Raw genomic sequence first — 19,972 nt, 5'->3', positions numbered from 1 at the left:
AAAATATTATAGACGATCTGACAGGAGTTTTCATAGTCACACAGTAGGAAGTTTTTACAGTCGAGCTGCAGGGATTCTTTATAGACGTGCTGAAAGGAGTCTTTATAGACGTGCAGAAGGAATTCTTTTTAGACGTATGAAGGCAGTTTTAATAGAAGGGATTTTTAGACGAGCTGGAAGGAATCTTCATAGACGAGGTGAAGCGATTCTTTTTAAACAAACTGAATGTAGTCTTCATAGACCACCTGAAGTGAGTATACATATATAGACGAGCTGAAGGGAGTTTTAATAGAAGATATGATGGGATTTTTTAAACGATCTGAAGGGAGTCTTCATAGACGATGTGAATGAATTCTTTTTAGATGATCTGAGTGGAGTCTTCATAGACAACATGAGGGGAGTATATAAAGACGAGCTCAAGGGAGTTTTTGTAGACGAGCTGAAGGAAGTCTTTATAAACGAGTTAAAGGGAGTCTTTATAGACGAGCTAAATGGAGTTTATATAGACGAACTGAATGGAGTCTTTATAGGCGAGCAGAAGGGAGTCTTTATAGAAGAACTGAAGGGGGGTTTTACAAACGAACTGAAGGGAGTTTTAATAGACGATATGAAGGGATTCTTTTTAGACTAGCTGAAGGGAGTCTTCATAAACGAGGTGAATGGATTCTTTTTAGACGATCTGAATGGAGTCTTCATAGGCGACATGAAGAGAGTATATAAAGACGAGCTCAAGGGAATTTTTGTAGATGAGCTGAAGGCAGTCTTTATAGATGAGCTGAAGGGATTTTTATAGACGAGCTGATGGAAGCCTTTATAGACGAGCTAAAGAGCTTTTATTACGAGCTGAACGGAGTTTTTATAGACGTGCTGCAGAGAGAGTATTTACAGACGAGCTGAAGAGAATCTTTATAGACGAGCTGAAGGGGGTTTTTATAGATGAGGGGAAGATGAAGGGAGTCTTTATAGACGTGCTGAAGAAGGTATTTATAGAAGAGCTGAAGGAGGTATTTATAGACGATCGGAAGGGAGTATTTTAAACGAGCTGAAGGGAGTTTTTATAAACGAGTTGAAGGGGGTCTTTATAGACGAGCTAAAGAGCTTTTATTACGAGCTGAAGGGGATCTTTATAGACGAGTTAAAGACCTTTTATTACGAGTTGAATGGAGTCTTTGTAGACGTGCTGAAGGGTGTCTTTATAGAAGTGCTGATAGATTCTTTACAGACGAACGAAAGTCTTTATAGAGGAGATAAAGGGAATTTTTATAAACGAGTTGAGGGGAGTCTTTATAGACGAGCTGAAGGGAGTCTTTATAGACGAGTTGAAGGGAGTCTTTATAGACGAGCTGAAGGGAGCCTTTATAGACGAGCTGAAGGGAATCTTTATAGACGAGCTGAAGGGGGTCTTTATAGACGAGCTAAAGAACTTTTATTACGAGCTGAAGGGAATCTTTACAGACGAGCTGAAGGTGGTCTTTATAGACGAGCGGAAGAGAGTTTTTATAGACGAGTTGAAGGGTGTCTTTATAGACGTGCTAAAGATGTATTACGAGCTGAAGGGAGTCTTTACAGACGTGCTGAAGAGAGTCTTTATAGACGAGTTGAAGGGAGTTTTTATAGACGATCTGTAGGGAATCTTTATAGACGAGTTGAAGGGGGTCTTTATAGACGAGCTAAAGAGCTTTTATTACGAGCTGGAGGGGATCTTTATAGACGAGTTAAAGAGATTTTATTACGAGTTGAATGGAGTCTTTGTAGACGTGCTGAAAGGTGTCTTTATAGACGAGCTGAGAGATTCTTTACAGACGAACGAAAGTCTTTGTAGAGGAGACGAAGGGAGTCTTTATAGATGAGCTGAAGGGAGTTTTTTTATTAGACTTACTGAGGGGAGTCTTTATAGATGAGCTAAGGAAATTTTAAGACGAACTTAAGTTGTCTTGGTAGACGAGCTGACGAGATTAGCTGGAGAGGTCTTTTTAGACCAGATGAAGGGAGTCTTTATAGACCAGCTGAAGGGAGTCTTTATGGACTAGCTGAAGGGAGTCTTCATAGACGAGCTGAAGCGGGTCTTTATAGACTTGTTGAATGGTGTCTTTATAAACTTGTTGAATTGTGTCTTTATAGACGTGGGGTTTTATTTATAGACAAGCTGAAACGAACTTAGGGAGTTTTATAGACTAACTAAAGGGAGTTTTAATAGACGAATTGAGGAGAGTAATATGAACTGAAGGGTGTCTTTATAGCTGAAGGGAGTCTTTAGTTCTTTAAATTCCTTAAAAACCGTTTTTTTATACCGTCAGCCTTTAGGCTAGAAAGGGTATATACACTTTGATACGACCAAAAATTTGGCACATCGAAACAACGGTTTTAGAACCCAAGTATGTTTGGACGATATTCGTTTCAGGCAACTTGGAGTCGATTTAGCTATGTCCGTCCGTCTGTGCACGATAACTCTCGAACGGATCAACCGATTCGAACCGATTGGATATCGTAATATTTTGTCCAAACTTAGTTTAAGTTCGAAGATGGGCCATATCTGTCCACTATTGCGGGTACCTCCCCCACAAAAGCTCTAGATTTTACTGTAAAATGGTGTGAATGATAACTCTCGAAGGGGGCAATCGATTTGGTCCAAACTTTGCACATTGTATTATTTGTTCCAGATATTGATCGGGAATATGGACTATATCGGTCCACTCCTTCGGGTACCTCCCACACAAAATTCGGATAGAGTGAAGTTTAAGAGCTCTTCTCGGATCGTTTTGAAATTTTTCTAGCAGGTTGTCCATGCGGCTCCCTTTACAACGGTACAATTTTTTTCTTGTGCAAGTCCATACTTCCTGAGATATTGGCCTAAAAGCTCCCAGAAACATTGACGGCACGAACCAAAATGGCAAATCCGCAAGATAATTCTCGCAGGGAGTTTTTGATTGGTGGAGACTTTGCACGTCGTATTATTTCATCCAATAAAGTATCAGGTTGGAATATGGACTATATCGGTCAACTCACCCGGGTATCTCCCACACAAAACTCGGATAAAGTGAAGTTTAGGGGCACCTCGCGGATCGTTTTGAAATTTGTTTCCAGCGGGTTGTCCTTGCGGCTCTCTTTACAATGGTAAAATTTTTTTCGGGCGCAAGTCCATACTTCCTTAGATACTGGTCCAAAAGCTCCAAAAGACCTGCCAGCACATATTAAAATGTTTATTGTTTAAATTTTTTCCAGACTTAGTATAACGTAATTTAATATTTCGAGATCACTATGAATCAGAAGTTTGCTTACTAAAAATGGTATACGTCGATGATTTGGTATTGCCCCGCATTACGGTACCTACAGATTCCACGTATTTTAAGCAAATTCGTGATTGTTGTGATTTTTTTTTTTTTTTTGACAGTGTCTGAGTTTATATCTCCGTCAGTACAGCTGACTGATACTTCCTTACATGTTATTGTTGAGATCAGACTTTTACTATAAAACCTCGCTTTCTTTTAGATGAGCCAATCATTTGTTTTATTTTAAGAGAATATAAATTTACAAAGCTACGTGTGGTCTTTGAAACATTCTCAAAGAACCTTACGAAATCAATACTGAACCGCCCTCGTAACATTTGAAAAAAAAAAAATGTACAGGAAGAAACCGTACAACAGATAGTTTTTGGCAAAGGCTGTAACGGAACTGAAAACTTTGTATCCCATTTTAATGGCGTTTAAAGTGCAAAAGTCGCATATTTTTAGTTTAACCCTTGGCTGGGCCATCCGTGCGCATACACACACATTCCTATTCACTGTATGTGTCTTCAAATACCACTTCCCACTACCATGGATAGATATCCTTCTAACAGGTATGTAGTGCAATTTAAAAATTACACAATTTACCCTCTCCCTTCACACCAATCTGGCTATGGCCATCAAACTATCAGTTTTTTTTCCTCTTTTTATTGTTAACGGAAGTTGGCCATGTTTAAGACACATTTGTTCCCAAAACACCAAACCGTGTCTTTTTGTATGAAAATATAGTTTCCTTAGTCAATTCTTCGTTTCGTTGGTACGTTTATTTGCATCGTTGTGTGGTGTACATGTTTTTGGTAAAAACAATGGTTTGCAATAATGGACTTGGTTTCAGCCATGTGTTTCGTGTTTCATTTGCCAACAAGCTAAGACCTAAAAAAGTCCTTGTCGTTATCATAGCTTTTTTTTTGTGGCGTCGCGTCATAGTAGCTTTTGGTTGGCTGATTGGCTGGCATTGTTGTCGTTGCAATTTTAGTTTTGTTCGTTTAGTTGTTGTTGTTTTTGTAAATGTTGCATATAATTATCCATGCAACTTGTTAACGGTTGTGAAAAAGGAGTGATATAGCCTCACGGTAATTTCTTACATCATAGCAAAGAATGCAGGTTTGTACATGTGTTCAAAGTTGCATTACAAAACAATTTATTAACTAATTATCTGATTCGATTTTCTAAGGAAGTTTGGCAATTTGTTACCGTTTCTTGGTGTTTTAAGTTGTTCACCCAACATTCAGAGTAGTTATGTGCTGTTTTTGGAAAAGCTGATATTTTATATATGACAGACAGTGAATTATTTAGTGGAGGATATGTCCTTTGACGTAATGTATGTCCTTTAAAAATTACATTTCGTGCAATAGATGTGGAGGTCTGACTGGCAACTTCGATTATGGTGATTATAATCTAATCAAAGTTATTTTAAGAACTCCAACTATATTGATTCGAAAACTGAACACATGAAAATAGTATTGATCCTACTTAGGTGGCCATAACAGAACAGAACGTTTGTTCCAAAAGCTCAAAATATCGATTTTATGTGCTATTCTAGCTTACACCAAGTCTAGAGTTGATCTCCATCGAAGTCTTGGCCACTCCATACTGTATTGATACCGCTGTATTGATTCGCAGCCACCCAATACATATATTAGTCATTCTGCAACTTGTGGGAGTAGTCAGTTATGGTTTCGCAAAGTGAGGGCAAGAGATGCAGATCGACACTTACCACCTTTTTGTCGGTTATAAAGCACCTTTCGACGTTCAAACGTATTCCAACCCATGTCTGAATTTGATATCCCCGCAAAGCTCATTCGGGTTGGTAAAATGACTTTAACTGATACCCGCACGGAGGAAAAAGAGGCCTCTCTAACATATGTTTGGGTCCTGCAAACAAATATTTGTTAGAGTGCAAACAAATACAAACCCAAAAGCCACTAAAAAACAAACACATGCACCAGTGGGCGCTTACTGAGAGCAAGGGAGCGTAAATTTCAACGTAAAACACATTGAAATGTATGCTCACTTGCCCTCAGTAAGCGCTCACTGAATATCTCTAACATATACACACATTTATAAATGGTGGTCGTTTATTGAAAGGCATACAAATACCAAACACAAAAGTAACAACAGACACATAGGTACATACAAAATTCCAGAGAAATACATAACAGACTTTAATAAAAGAAAAACTGAATGAAATAATTTATAAAAAGTCGTACTTTTAAAAAGAAGAAATTATATAGAAATATCGTTGAACGATTCTCCTTAGTTGTGAAATAAAACACATTTTCCTCAAAGTTGAAATCATCTGCGGGAAATCGGCATCTGGAATCAAATGATTATATAATGTAATAAATAGGTACATCCATAGTTCAAATATACATATGTATGTATGTATATGAAAAATGTATTGATGTAATTACTAATAAATGCGATTTCTTCCTGGTTCAAAAAATATTTCCATTCACTTTTTTGATTCAATTATAAAATTTCCAATTATAAAACATATTGAGCATTTTATTTACTAAAAAGCACAATTTCTTAAAGAATACTCAAAACACTGATTTATTCACTCACTTTACCGCCTTTACTCAACGATTTTATTTAGAAAACTGAAGAAAAAAGAACAACGTAATTAATACCATTTTTTTCTTTCCTCTTCGCTTGCTACGTTGGTTAACAACAACAAAGCACGAAACACACGTGTTTGGTCGCATACACACCACCAAAGCTTCTGTGTCTCCTATTACACCATACACGCAGCCACGAGAGCGCTGTTTTTACTCTCTTTGACTAAAATCCTCTCCCCACCCATAACAAATATATTCTAACATAAAAATATGTTGGTACCCAAACAAATAAAATTGAGATATGTTACAAAATGTTGAAAACATATATTTGTTTGGACACAAACAAATTATGTTTGCATCCAAACATATATTTGTTTGCAACCAGTCCCAAACAAATATTTGTTTGGATCTAAACATATTTCTATCGTATATTTTTCTGCGAGCGGTCTTCATTTAAAATAGGAAAGAACCTCTCCGAAAAGTTCAGTACCAAAAGAGATGACCTCGGCACCGCCATAAACAAAACAAACAACATCAGTTGTAAAATAAGAAGAAGAATAGTACTGCGCAACATATGCTTCCTTGGCTTAAGTAAGCAGTTTAAAAGCAATGTCACATCTCGTCAAACAATAATTACGCTTTACAAAAAACTGATACTAGCCGTGCTAATGTATGGTTCCGAAGCTTGGGTACTTGCGCAAGCAGATAAGACAGTGCTTGGTGTGTTTGAGAGAACTATCAACAGTAAAGAAGGAAGACAAGTCTGTCCAATAGGGCAGATGTGTTCGCTCCACACATCCCGCATTATAAAGACACCAAGGGGAAGGATGGACGCAAGAAAACAAACTGCATTTTGGGTGAATATGGATTAGATTCGCATCTTACCTAGGAATTAGGAGAACTGGCATACATAACTGAATTGTATTTCGTATAAAAATTCGCAAAACTCCTCCGGTAGCGCATTAGATTATGTTAAAAACATTTGACTAAATAGTTGAGCTGTTCTGTTCGTTTACGTTTCTGTGATATCTTCACTTTGAAGAATTTAACAAAAATGGACGCAAATTATTCAAGGATAGCTTTAAATAGATTTAACTTAAGTGCAACAACACCAATACAATATGTACAAAGATATTTCTTTTTTACTGTAAGACAATATGTCCCGCAAGCCAAATAAGAGACCATAAATTCTAAATATAAGACATTGTTTTCCGTTACTGACGTTTAATTCGTTCAACGAAGGATAAAATGCAAACGCATGTGGGAGTTGTATTTACTAATGTTGGTATATACATATGTATGTAGATACATGTGTGGTTGGAAGACTGAGGTAGTAAATAGTGTACAAAAATGTGAAGCAGTGGGGACAAACCTTGGACATTGAAAAACTAAAATATAACGAAAAATGTATCTTTTCTCACTAAGTATCACACCGATTTAAAACTAAACATTGTTAAAACAAGTAAGATAAGTCTATAGACTGACGGGGCCGACCATGCGATACCCTACACCACTTGCCTGGGCAGTAGTTTTCCACCGAATTTTATATTATTGTGACACTAGAAACATTGGTGGCGTTTTTTATTGGGATAGCGTTTGCAATTTTTTTTTTTCAAAATAGTCTGGCTTAATCCCATTGTTGTTGTTTTAATATTTGATAGCAACTAATTGATTAGTGGAGAAAATCTGTCATTCTTTGCCAAGGGGAAAGGCAGGAATGACTATAGTTTCGATTCTCTTCGCAGAATCTCATCAGTTCCCTTATTTCCCTTCAATGAGCAGTTTTTCCTTGGCAACCTCATACAACTCCGGCGAAAGTGTTTGCAAAACAAGACAAACCTTCTCCACTGTTATATGTCGTTGAATTACAACGAAGGCAACATACATTTTGTTGGTTGCATATTACAGCAACAACATATGCCCGTGCCAGTGTCTGCAGAAATTCGTGGCGTTTTTTATTGAGATAGCGTTACCAATTTTGTTTTGTTTTTAATAGTCTGGCTTAATCCCGGCTTAAAACATCTAATTTATTAGTGGAGAAAATTTGGCATTGTTCGTCAAAGGGTAAGGCAGGGAAGTCTATAATTCCGATTCTCGCCACAGAATCTCATCAGTTCCATTGTTTCTTGTTTGTGGATATTCTCCACCGAAGTTATTTTTCAATAACTTCTTTAACAAAAAACTTTTTATACCCCAACATCAATCTTCAGCTCGAAATATAAGCGTGGCGTTATATGTTATTTTAAAATTTGTACTAAGAAAATAAAACCCGAAAGCATTTAAAATAGCTTTAGGTGATGTTTGCCGAATTGATCAAATAACAAGTAAGAAACCACTAGTCTGCTGTTTTGACGGAAATATACCCCCAGCCTCTGAACCATATGTAAAATATCGCACCTGTTCAACAAAAGGTTACACAGAAACAAATACTGCATTTTAGGAATAGTGTTCATAAATCCTTGCAAAGGTTCAAATTTCTGCATTTCATGAACGCCTTTCATAAAGCAAAAATAATATTGTTTTCTTCTGAGAGATTAAAATAACATTTTTTGTTTTCATTGACTAACAACCACCACACACCACCAGCCAAACCAGAGACAAATTTTTCTGCTTTTTATAATGCTTATATTTTGTGTTTTTATCATTTACCCTTTCTTCTAATGATTTTCAATATAGTTGTTATCGTCTTGTGAGTATAGCAGAACAAAAGTTGTATACATTTAACGAAGACTTACTACCAAATTTCAGTCATTTCGGTGGAATATTGAGGTCACAACCTACAAAATACCGATAATCGAGAGATACCCTTCTTTGGGGTCTATATGAAAGCGTGGACCTATACCTACAAAATTTATACGCCTAACAAAGACTAAATACCAAATTTCAGCCATTTCGGTGTAATAATGAGGCTAAAACCTTCAAAATACCGAAAATCGGGAGATATCGTCCTATACTAACTATATAAACATTTTATGGTAGAAATGTTTCGTAGCCTCTGGAAACACAAAATACAAAGTTACAACCGATTCTGTGGTCAAATGGGACTAACAAATTCAAAATATCTCAAAGTGACGTGTACTATATATGCGGCGTTATATGGGGGCTATACCAAAACGTGGACCTATATATGCAAACTTTGGTAGAAATGATTTTTAGCCTCTGGAGACACAAAATACCAAATTACAATTAATTCGGTGGTAAAATGGGACAAAGATCTTAAAAATTCCTTAAGACGACGACGCGTCACTATGTATGGGGGCTATACGAAAACCTGGACCTACATAGCCCGGTTTAATTAATAGATTTTACCAAAATTTCATCCACCTACTTCAATCCGTTTGGACGCTAGAGTGATTTCCACAGACGGACGGACGGACATGGCTATATCGATGTAGAATTGCACGCTGATCACGAATATAGTTTGTGGGTTCTACGATGATTATTTCGAGTAGTTACAAACGGAATGACAAACTTAATGTACACCCCATCTTATGGTGCAGAGTATAAAAACTACATCACGAACGAAAATATTTAAAAATTCTTCAAATATTTTTTTGTAGTAACTCATAATTTTGTAGTGTTCGGTAGAGACAAAACGCTGTTAATACACAATCTTTTGCTTGGAAACCACAAGCCCTATGAAAATGAGAATAAGAAAATTGTTGTAGCAGTGAAAATTCTATACAAAATTAGCCTGTATGATATTATCGTAGGTTTTACCGTTTTTGAGATATAGAAGTTCGAATTGGAACAATGTCTCCTTATAAAACATTGCCATGCACGCTAATTGCTAACGCTAATTCCAGATGGCCCACAGGGTCTCTAACAAAAATGTCATCACGCCATAACGCGGAAGTTCGACTCACGGTGGATTTGTCCTTCGGGGTTCATAATATACTCACCAAGGCCTTTCTTTCCCAAGAGGAATTTTCCGTGCCGCAAACATTCACCTCCATTTTGTTGCACAGTGTTATCTAATCTAATCTAAAAAAATGTGTTCAGGTAGATGAAAGGTACCACATACGGGGCTATATCAAAGAGTCAACCTATCTTTAAATTTTAGGCGGAAACGTTTTATAGCTGCAGGGAACTTCAAGAGTCAAATTGAGGGTAGTTTCATCAAAACAATGTAGACCCTCAAAAATGGACCCATGTTGACGAATTTTAGTGAAGAAATTTCGTGATCACTGAAAATTCCCGAAAATCGGGAGGTACAGTTATATGGGTGGATATACCAAAACATGGACATATGTATATAGACGATTATTTTTGAATAGACAAAATTGTAGCTAAAATTCTCAAAATACCGATCATTACATCTAGTTCGGTTCAAAATTGCAGCAAAAATTCTCAAAATACCGAAAATCGGGAGATACCGTTATATGGGGGCTATACCAAAACATGGACCTATGTTGACGATGTTTCGTGGAGATGTTTCATGACCACTGAGAACCTCAAATTGCAAATTACAGCTAGTTCGGTTAAAAATTGTAGCTAAAATTCTCAAAATACCGAAAATCGGGAGGTACGGTTATAAGGGGGCCATACCAAAACATGGACCTATGTTGACGATGTTTGGTGGAGATGTTTCATGACCACTGAGAACCCCAAATGTCAAATTGCAGATAGTTCGGTTACAAATTGTGGCTAAAATTCTCAAAATACCGAAAATCGGGAGGTACCGTTATATGGGGGCTATTCCAAACCATGGACCTATGTTGACGATGTTTGGTGGAGATATTTCATGACCACTGAGAACCTCAAATGGCAAATTACAGCTAGTTCAGTTAAAAATTGTAGCTAAAATTCTCAAAATACCGAAAATCGGGAGGTACCGATATATTGGGGCTATACCAAAGCATGGACCTATGTTGACGATGTTTCGTGGAGATATTTCATGACCACTGAGAATCTCAAATGTCAAATTGCAGATAGTTCGGTTAAAAAGTGTGGCTAAAATTCTCAAAATACCGAAAATCGGGAGGTACCGTTATATGGGGACTATACCAAAACATGGACCTATGCCCGTATCCTTTGAAATATAAGTTTGTTGATCACTAGGAACCCTAAGTGCCAAATTATAGCTAATTCGGTCTGCAAAATACGTCAAAATACCTCAAATCCGGAGGTACCGTTATATGGGGGCTATACCAAAGAGTGGACCGATATCTTCGAACTTGACCTGCCTATGGTAAAAAGACCCTCGGGTGCAAAATTTCAGCACTCTATCTCAATTATTGCGGACGCTAGAGTGATTACAACAGACGGACATGGCTAGATCGTCTTAGAATTGTTTCCTGATCAAGAATATATATACTTTATAGGGTCGCAAATGATTAGTTCGATATGTTACAAACGGAATGACAAACTTAATATACCCGCCATACTATGGTGGAGGTAATAAAAATGTTGGCACGAGGTGTTGCCTAGGCCAGATAGTTTTCGTGCAGCCCTCGTAGTAACACGTCACTTGCGTTCGCCACAGCAATGTGAAAGAATGCCACGAAAAGACTAAGTTGATGTCATAAACATACGCAGTACAGTACACTCGGACATACTGTGGAAGTGTAATGCTCGATGTCCTCAAACAGCGTAGAGTGCTTGACGGTATAAAATGCTTTTGAACGGTTGATTAAAGCCAACACTGTTTTCAGCGCCCATTCATTCGCAACATCATCCATGTAAATTGTGGAGGTTCCTTTTCGGCCGGACGAGATACTTTTCTCTTCGCAATGACACTTCAAGTGGTCGATTAGAATAACTTGCGCAACTCTTCGGATCAGTAAGCGTAATGTCGCCAAACCTGACTGAGGTCCACTGTCCAAAACTCACTTATTGTGGCTCCAATGTTTCAACTCTTTGGATGATCTAGCCACACGACCAACGTATTAACATGCAGCTCTGGGGTCACTACAGTTGGCTTGCTGGAAAATATGGTCTCACTAAGGGTAGTTCTCTAAAGCGGTGATTGATGAACTCTCTTAAACTAGGGCAATCACATTTCTTACTGCTGGTAATGATTACAGGGAAATGGTCTGATCCAAGAGACCAGGTGACATCATGGTTAAGTCTGGCGAGCTATGGCACTCTCCACTAATTCTAGTAGTAGCGTACTCATTAATCTTGCAAAACGTAGACCTATCAATTTGCTCAGCCAGCGATATACCCCTTATCTTTATTACCTAGGGTCGACTGCCAAAACTCATGATGACCATTCGCATTGATGTCCGTTAAGACCAGTCGGTTATGGCCATTCAAAATCAGGTTAATGTTGGTCCTATAACCTGGTGTACAGCTATTAATACATTAAGAAACTATACCTCGACAGTTTCACACCTGATATCCACCACCACACATATTATGTACTGGTCATTAGAGCCAAGCTCAAGCGAGATAGGTTTTTATTGACTGCTAAACCAGGAAAGCTAGTATCCGCCTTTATTTCTAGCTTGATCCTTCCGCAGTACGTCGTAACCATCACAACAATATAAGCCGCTGTTTTTGTTGGGCTTGGTAAAGTTCACCATATCCTCCATCTTACCTCGAAGTCCACTGCAATTATTAGCAACGACCCGTGTTAAGTTCTGCGTGAGCGATTCCTGTTGGGTTGACTGAGGGTGAGTCTCTGATGACGATGACTCACTGGGGACGGTATTCTTGCAGCATGCAGCAACATATTCCCTGCCGTAGTCTCTCACATGGATGAGTCTAGAGCAGGCTCAGGAAATGTGTTCACTTTTGCTCTCAGTGAGCGTTACGCTATCCATACAATCCAATTAAATATAATAATAATTGTTCCACAAACATGCCATAAGGGACAAGGGATACTTCTCTCATGTCAATGAGTGCACGCCGATTCATATTAGCTCAATGATATGGTAACACCTGTTTATCGCCGAGTCCGAACCGCGTGTCCTAAAGACAGAGAAGTTTTACAAGGCTGAAATACTCAGGAAATGTCGCCAACATCACTGAGGGATATTTTTGCCACCGTTGAAAATTTGATGTTTCCTGGCCGGGGAATCGAACCCACGACCTTCAGCGTGCAAGGCGTGTGTGCATACCATTGCACCCCGGTTGCACCCTCACACAAAATTTTACTCATTGAAAACCAATGCATTCACGCAATGACAACAATGTGTGCTTAACTTTTTCTTGTTGGCTAGACTCTACAGCAACCCTGAGATGAATCCACTCCCCCGACATCTATTGCATCTAACCGAAGTTCGGATGTGACAAACCGAACATATTCTAATTGGTGCTGGTTTTGGTTTTCCTCCATCCCGGCACGGATCAAAAGAGTCGCTCTCATGGATGAGTCTAGAGCCTAGGTGTGCACGGGCATCCACTGGTGGCTGCTGTAAAATACTCTTACTTTTATTAATTCAACAAAACTCAGACGTTTAAGTATTTTTTGTAATTATTATTTAATAAATAATTTCATCCACGATTTTAGAATAAAATTGTGTTTTCACAATTAAAAAACAATGTAGAAAAACCATGAAAAACGACAAATGTTAAATTCTCTTATATTCTCTTAAATTCTGTTTTGCTCACCATTGGTCTAGAGCAGCGTCAGGCACCATACTTTTCTATTGCATACTTTACGGAGTGACATTGTGTGAGTGCATGCTTTTTCAATGGGTTAAATTGTGTGTGTGGAAAGAGCAACGTTAAATGAGAGCACACGGGCGCCTAATCGCCTGACGCTGGTCTAGAGCAGCGTCGCCCAAGATATTACCATCAATGTTTAGTATGTGTGTATATATAGGTGAAGAAAACAACAACCACATGATGTTTATCGTTTGTTTTTTTTCACGTACACTGTAAATGAGAGAGATGAGCAAACAAAAAAATAACTGAGTGGGCGGCCTCATGGTATTGTCTTTTCAAAGAAGGCCATCTCTGGTCTAGAGCATTGGTGATCTCTTCCTTACGGTAGCGTAAAAACAAACCACACGTATTCTCTCTTTATTTCTCATTTGCCATTGCTTAGTAATGGGGAGACGGTCTTACCACTACTAATACACGAACTATTCTGAGCACCGCTGCTCTAGAGCAACCTCTCAGATAAACCCACTCCCGACATATGTTGCATGTCACCAAAGTTCGGGTGTGTTTGATGCTGATGTGACAAACTGAGCACGTCCAAATTGGTGCCAATACCAGGCATTACAAAAATTAAGTTGCAGTGTTTTATTTTTAAGCGCACATAAAACTAGAAAATAATTTTTCCTGATGGAATCCCTCAAATAAAACGCTTGCATTTGAAGTAAAAATTGTGACAATATTAAACGGCAAGCGTTTTATTTGAGAAATTCCATCATCAAAAATTATTTCCTAGTTTTAAGTGCGCTTAAAAATAAAACATTGTAACTTAATTTTTTTAATTATTTTTTATTTTTAACTTTTCAGTAATTAAATTTGTTGACCACTGATAATCTCATAACAAAATTATAGCCAATTTAGGTCGAAAATGTCGATAAAAACTTTAAAATGCCTGAAATCGTGTGATACCGTTATACCTATAAGGGCTATACCAAACGCCAAGTATCAGCCAATTCGGGTTAAAAATGAAGATAAAATCCTTAAAACACCTGAAATCGGATTGTACCTCTATATGGAGGCTATATCAAAACCTTAACATATGTCCAACATTTTTGATGAGGAAGCTTCTGTACCATTGGGAACCTCAAATGCCAAATTACAGCCAATTCGGCCTAAAAGTAAAAAATCGGCCCATATTGGGATTGGTTTTATATTCATGTATTGTCATCCAAATCTGAAAATGTGCAAAGTTTCAGTTCGATTGGTCAACTGCAACTGTGTTAAAAATGAGTTACTAGATTTGAATTAAACGGACACCAAAGCAAGTTAAATAAAACACTGTAAAAACGATACAAACACAAACATATGTACACTGAGGTGGCAGCCGCAGATTGGAAAGCTTTACGGTTCTTTGTCAATCCAGTGTCGAAGAAACCATCGCAGTTGGATTGCGGTCTATTTTAATTATTATTGTTGGAGTAAGCATTTTTGATCCAATTTCTGTCAAATAATGCCTAATCAGTTACTGAGCACGGTGCGCCTTAACTAACTTTAACTGAAAGGTGCTTACACCTGGGAAGTTTTTGCGGTTTCTGAAACTACAATGTTCATAGATAAGAAAAATCAAAAAAAAAAAAAAATCGCCGGAGGGATTTTTAAATAAATCACGGTCAAATTTCACATTTTTAGGGCTTTTTTAAGTTTTCACCATTTTTCTTGGAAAACGCAACCCGTATCGATATTGGATTAAAGAAATGAATGAAAATTCTCTACAAGATTGACCTCAATGGTATTTTCGTAGGTTTTACCATTTTTGAGATATAGAAGTTCAAATTGGGACAATGTACTGACTGTATGGCCCCTATAAAACAATGTCATGCAGGGTGCACCTTAACTAACTTTGAATGAAAACCGCTTACACCTGGGAAGTTTTCGCGGATTCTGAAACAGCAATTCTCATAGATGAGAAAAATCCAAAAACAAGAAAAGACCGCTGGAGGGATTTTTAAATAAATCGCGGTCAAAGTTCACATTTTTACACCCTACACCACTATGTGGGGAGGGTATTCTAAGTTGTCTCGACGAGCTGAGTCGATCTGGCTATGTGTGACCGTCCGTCCGTCTGTCCATCTAAACCTTGTAATCACGCTACAGGTCGCGATTATAATCCGATTATCACCACATTTTGGGTGTTGATGAAGGTCCCGGAGGGGAATAAGCCTATTGATTTTGGTGATGGTCGGATAATATTCAGGGGTCGGAATGGGCAAAAAACATATTTGGAGAAAAAGTCGTTTTATTTCAAAGCGAATATCTTCGCTTCCATAAGGGGTATATCACGAAATTTTGGGTGTTAATGGTGGTCCCGCCGAGGAAAAAAACCTGTTGATTTTGGTAAGGGTCCGATATTATTCAGGGGTCGGAATGTGAAAAAAGCTTATTTGGAGAAAGGGCCAACGTTTTATTTCAAAGCGAATATATCTCTTCTGTAAGATGTATATCGAAAGCAAAACCTGGCAAGGAAAGTAGAAAATATCACCTTTACAACGATGTGAAGTAGGTTGTCGTAGGTGGTCAGACAACAGAAATATCGCAATATTCGGTAATGCATCCCTTTTTCCATTTTTTGTGCAATCACACTACAGGTCGGAATTTTGATCGGATCTTCACGAAATTTTGGGGGTTGTTGGGGGTCTCACAAAGAAAGAAGCCTATTGATGGTTGGCATACATTCCAATTTTCCATTTTTTTATTTGAGTTGTACTGTGGATGAACTTAAATGCGTTTCAACAAAATTGACCTGTATTAATGAAGATTGACCTGTATTAGTTCAGAGCAAAGGCGCTAAGCTACCAGTCAAAAGCTTATGCACAGGGGTAGTGGTGTAGGGTATCACATATTCGGCCCCGACCCGACTATAACCTTGGCTCAGTAGTTAGGTTTATTTTAGGTTCTTACGATTTTGCTTGGAAACCGCAAGTCCTATCGAAATGGAGCTAAAGAAAATGTTGTAGCTCTGAAAATTCTTCAGAGGATAGACCGCTATGATTTGTTCCTAGGTTTTACCATTTTTTAAATATAGAAGTTCGGTTCACATTTTTAGGTTTTTTGTTAGGTTTTCACGATTTGCTTGAAAATGGTTAGTCTTATCGAAATGTGACTAGAGAAAATCTTATAGCTGTAAAAATTTTCAATAAGATTGCTTTTCGTAATTTTTTCCAGGCTGTACCATTTTTCAGATATATATGTTTATGTTGGGAAATTGCGGTCATGACTTTGTTTTATGAGGAGACGATACAGTCAGTAAATTGTCAAAATTTGGACTTCTATATCTCAAAAATGGTAATACTGACGAAAACATCATAAAAGACAATCCTGTAGAGAATTTTTACTGCTACAATACTTTTTTTAATACCATTTCAATAGGGCTTGCGATTCCAAGCAAAATCATGAAAACCCAAAAAGCCCTAAAAATGTGAACTTTGGCCGCGATTTATTTGAAAATCCCTCCGGAGTTTTTGTCTGTTTTTTTTTTTTTGTATTTTTCTCATCTATGAACATTGTAGTTTCAGAAACCGCAGAAACTTTCTAGGTGTAAGAACGGTTTAACAAGAAAGATGAAGTTATCATTTCGATGTAATGTTAAAGTGATGCAAGTAACGTTTAAGATGGGAGTGATTGAAGTAGTGCAGAGAACCAAGGCGCTTGAAAGTAGATTTGACATTCGTCTTCAAGAACATACATTCTGAATACAGCATATAAAACAGAGATCCTACTCTGGCTGGTATTCCATTTATATTTTGTTTTGAGATAAGGCCCAATTAAAAAAAAAAACTTTTAAATACGAACCCACCGATGTTTTACGTCTTAACTGAAGTAGCCCTAAAGAACTAGGCGCTTGGAAATCTATTCCTAATTCGACTTCTAGGATAGCCACCTACAAAAATTTTCTACTAGGAAAATTGATTGGATGACTAGTATTCCTCCCTAACAATAAAAGTTGCTTTGCTAATGTCCAGTTTAAAATCCGGTATAATTTTCAAACAAATGGTTTAAGTTCGAAGATGGACTAAATCGGTCCATTCCCGAACCTCAATATAAAGGTTCTCCACATAGCTAAATGGAGTTTTAGGACTGTTTTCGAATTTCTATGAGCTGAATGATCAGAGAATTTTTTGGCTAGGAAAGTCGCATAGCCAGACTGCTTCCACTTAATACATCGATGAACACGTCACCAAATCCGAAACATTTCATGTAGTGGTTAATGTGATAATTTTTTGGCATTATTTTTCATAAAACCTTCTTATCATACACCTCATTTTGAAAGAGAAGAACAACTGAAATTCAATCGAACCCCACAATCAACAACTATAATGACAGTTGAGCACGATAAGTCTGGAAAAGAATGCGCCAAATTGTGCAAATCTTAATATTAATTTAAAATTCGACTATATCGGTCACCTCCTTCCAGTACTTTCTTAACAAAGGTTTACAATTTTTTCTTAGGACGTTTTGGAACGTGCTCGGCAAGTGTCCATTTTTTCCTGGTGACAACGCATTGAGAACCGACCAATCTTGAATGGAGTAAGCAATTTTGTCTATTGAACAGATAACCCAAAATTTTATACAAACTTTTACAAAGTACTTTTTACTTACGAAGTTATCGAACTGACCTTATATCAGTCCACTGTTTTTGGTACCTCTTCCAAAAAGTAAAGTTACTTATAGAAACCAGTAATTTTTGAAGAGTCATTATGTTTTTGAATTGTTATTATGGAAGTTTTATATACGATTTATGTGATACTTGTAAGAAACACCCATTCACGGCTAAATTCTGACATATCCAACATTATTTGCGATATCTCGACGTACCACATATGTCACATTTCAGCTGGAACATGGTTGCATCTATGCGCCTGAAAAAATGCAGCTAACATATGTAACCCTCTGGGGCTATGTCCATTTCTCTTCCACATATTCTATTCCAACAAAAAGGGTACATATACAGGATAATACACGTTGGTGTTTGAGGTTGCTATTGTTATCCTTAATAAAGAATTGTTTGTTTTTTCGTTTCTTGTTATTTCTGTTGTGTTTTCATAGCTGGTGTTTTATGTAGTTTAACGTCATTGTCTTTGTTTCTATTTCTGTGTTTGCTGTACATTGTGACTAGCGCCATAGGTGTCTATTGATTCCACATTAGCAATATATAGTGGCAGTCAGCTATCCACCCAAAAGAGTTGAAAAATATATGTATATATCAGCATACACACTACTTCCAAATAGTGAAAGAGGGTTTAATATTGTTGCTGTCCTGCATGTGCCATGTGAATAATTGTATCATCCATTCCACACATATCACTAGACTTCCATTACTCCCACAATTTCATATGTTCTAGCTGTGGCAATAGTCAACTTCATTCGATCCTCTTTGGTCGTTTCATAGCTATAGGTTTCACCCCTTTTTTTTTGCAAATTTCCCACATAAAAGTAATTTTCCTGAGTTTTATATTATACGTGTGCATTGTTTTTGTTATTGTTGTAGCTTTTGTTGTTTGTTACGTCGAGGTCCTTCTACTACCACAGGAAGGACATTCAAAAGAAACCACCGGAAGGAAGCACTAAAGTGGTATGTTGTTGTTTGTGTAAAATATATTGCAATTTGTATCGTTGGTCTATGTTCAGGATCTGTATCTGTTATATCTTGAAAATAATAAAAACACAACAAAGAACTTCAATAACCGCAGTAGTGGTCAAGGGTTTAATTTGCTTTAAGGATTAATAAAATTTAATTTTATGGCAAAGTGTTTGTTTAGCTTTAAGAAATTCGCAAGAAACTTTGAAGATGATAACATTTTATAGATAGAACGTTTTCACAAGTCTATAAAAAATAATAATATAATAATAATAAAGATTGTAACCCCTAAAAAGTTCAGGATGTATGTCGTCGCTCATTGGATCAACTCCTCTGATGCTTTCCTGCCGGTAATACAAGTTTTAAACTTTTAACCGAAATTCGATGGTAAATTGAGCATACTTTTAAATTCTACTTTAATATCCATAATGAGCCAAACATATTTTTAACCCTATTTCCTCATTTTTATACAGCACCCCACTTTATAGGGACGGCACGTACTCCTTAAGCCCAAATATATACAAAACAATTAAAAAGGGCCATGTGATACCCTACACCACTTCCCTTGAGCACTAGTTTTCCACGGAATTTATTTAGTCTCCCTTGTTTTTTCTGGGATGTTGTGGTATATATGTATGTATGTATGATTGCGATACGTTAGATGTTATTTTCATTATTTGTTAATGGACAGATGGGCCACTACATATACATATATACATACATATATATATATACATATTTCTTTAAAACATAAAATATTTTTTTTTAGAACTAAAAACACAAAAAGCATTTAGAAATAGCTTTGGGTGACTTAATCCGATTCGATCAATAAAAGAGATCAATATTTCGAGGTATTCCATTACTTCTAATCAAAGGTATCATAAAAACTTCAAAACCCCGTACAGCATCGTAATTTGCATCAATTACAAAAAAAAATTGGGAAT

This window comes from Musca autumnalis, unplaced genomic scaffold (assembly GCF_047663935.1).
Source record: "Musca autumnalis isolate F117 unplaced genomic scaffold, ASM4766393v1 scaffold_3, whole genome shotgun sequence".
In the NCBI taxonomy this organism is placed as follows: Eukaryota; Metazoa; Arthropoda; class Insecta; order Diptera; family Muscidae; genus Musca; species Musca autumnalis.
Note: the sequence above shows the minus strand (reverse complement) of the source record.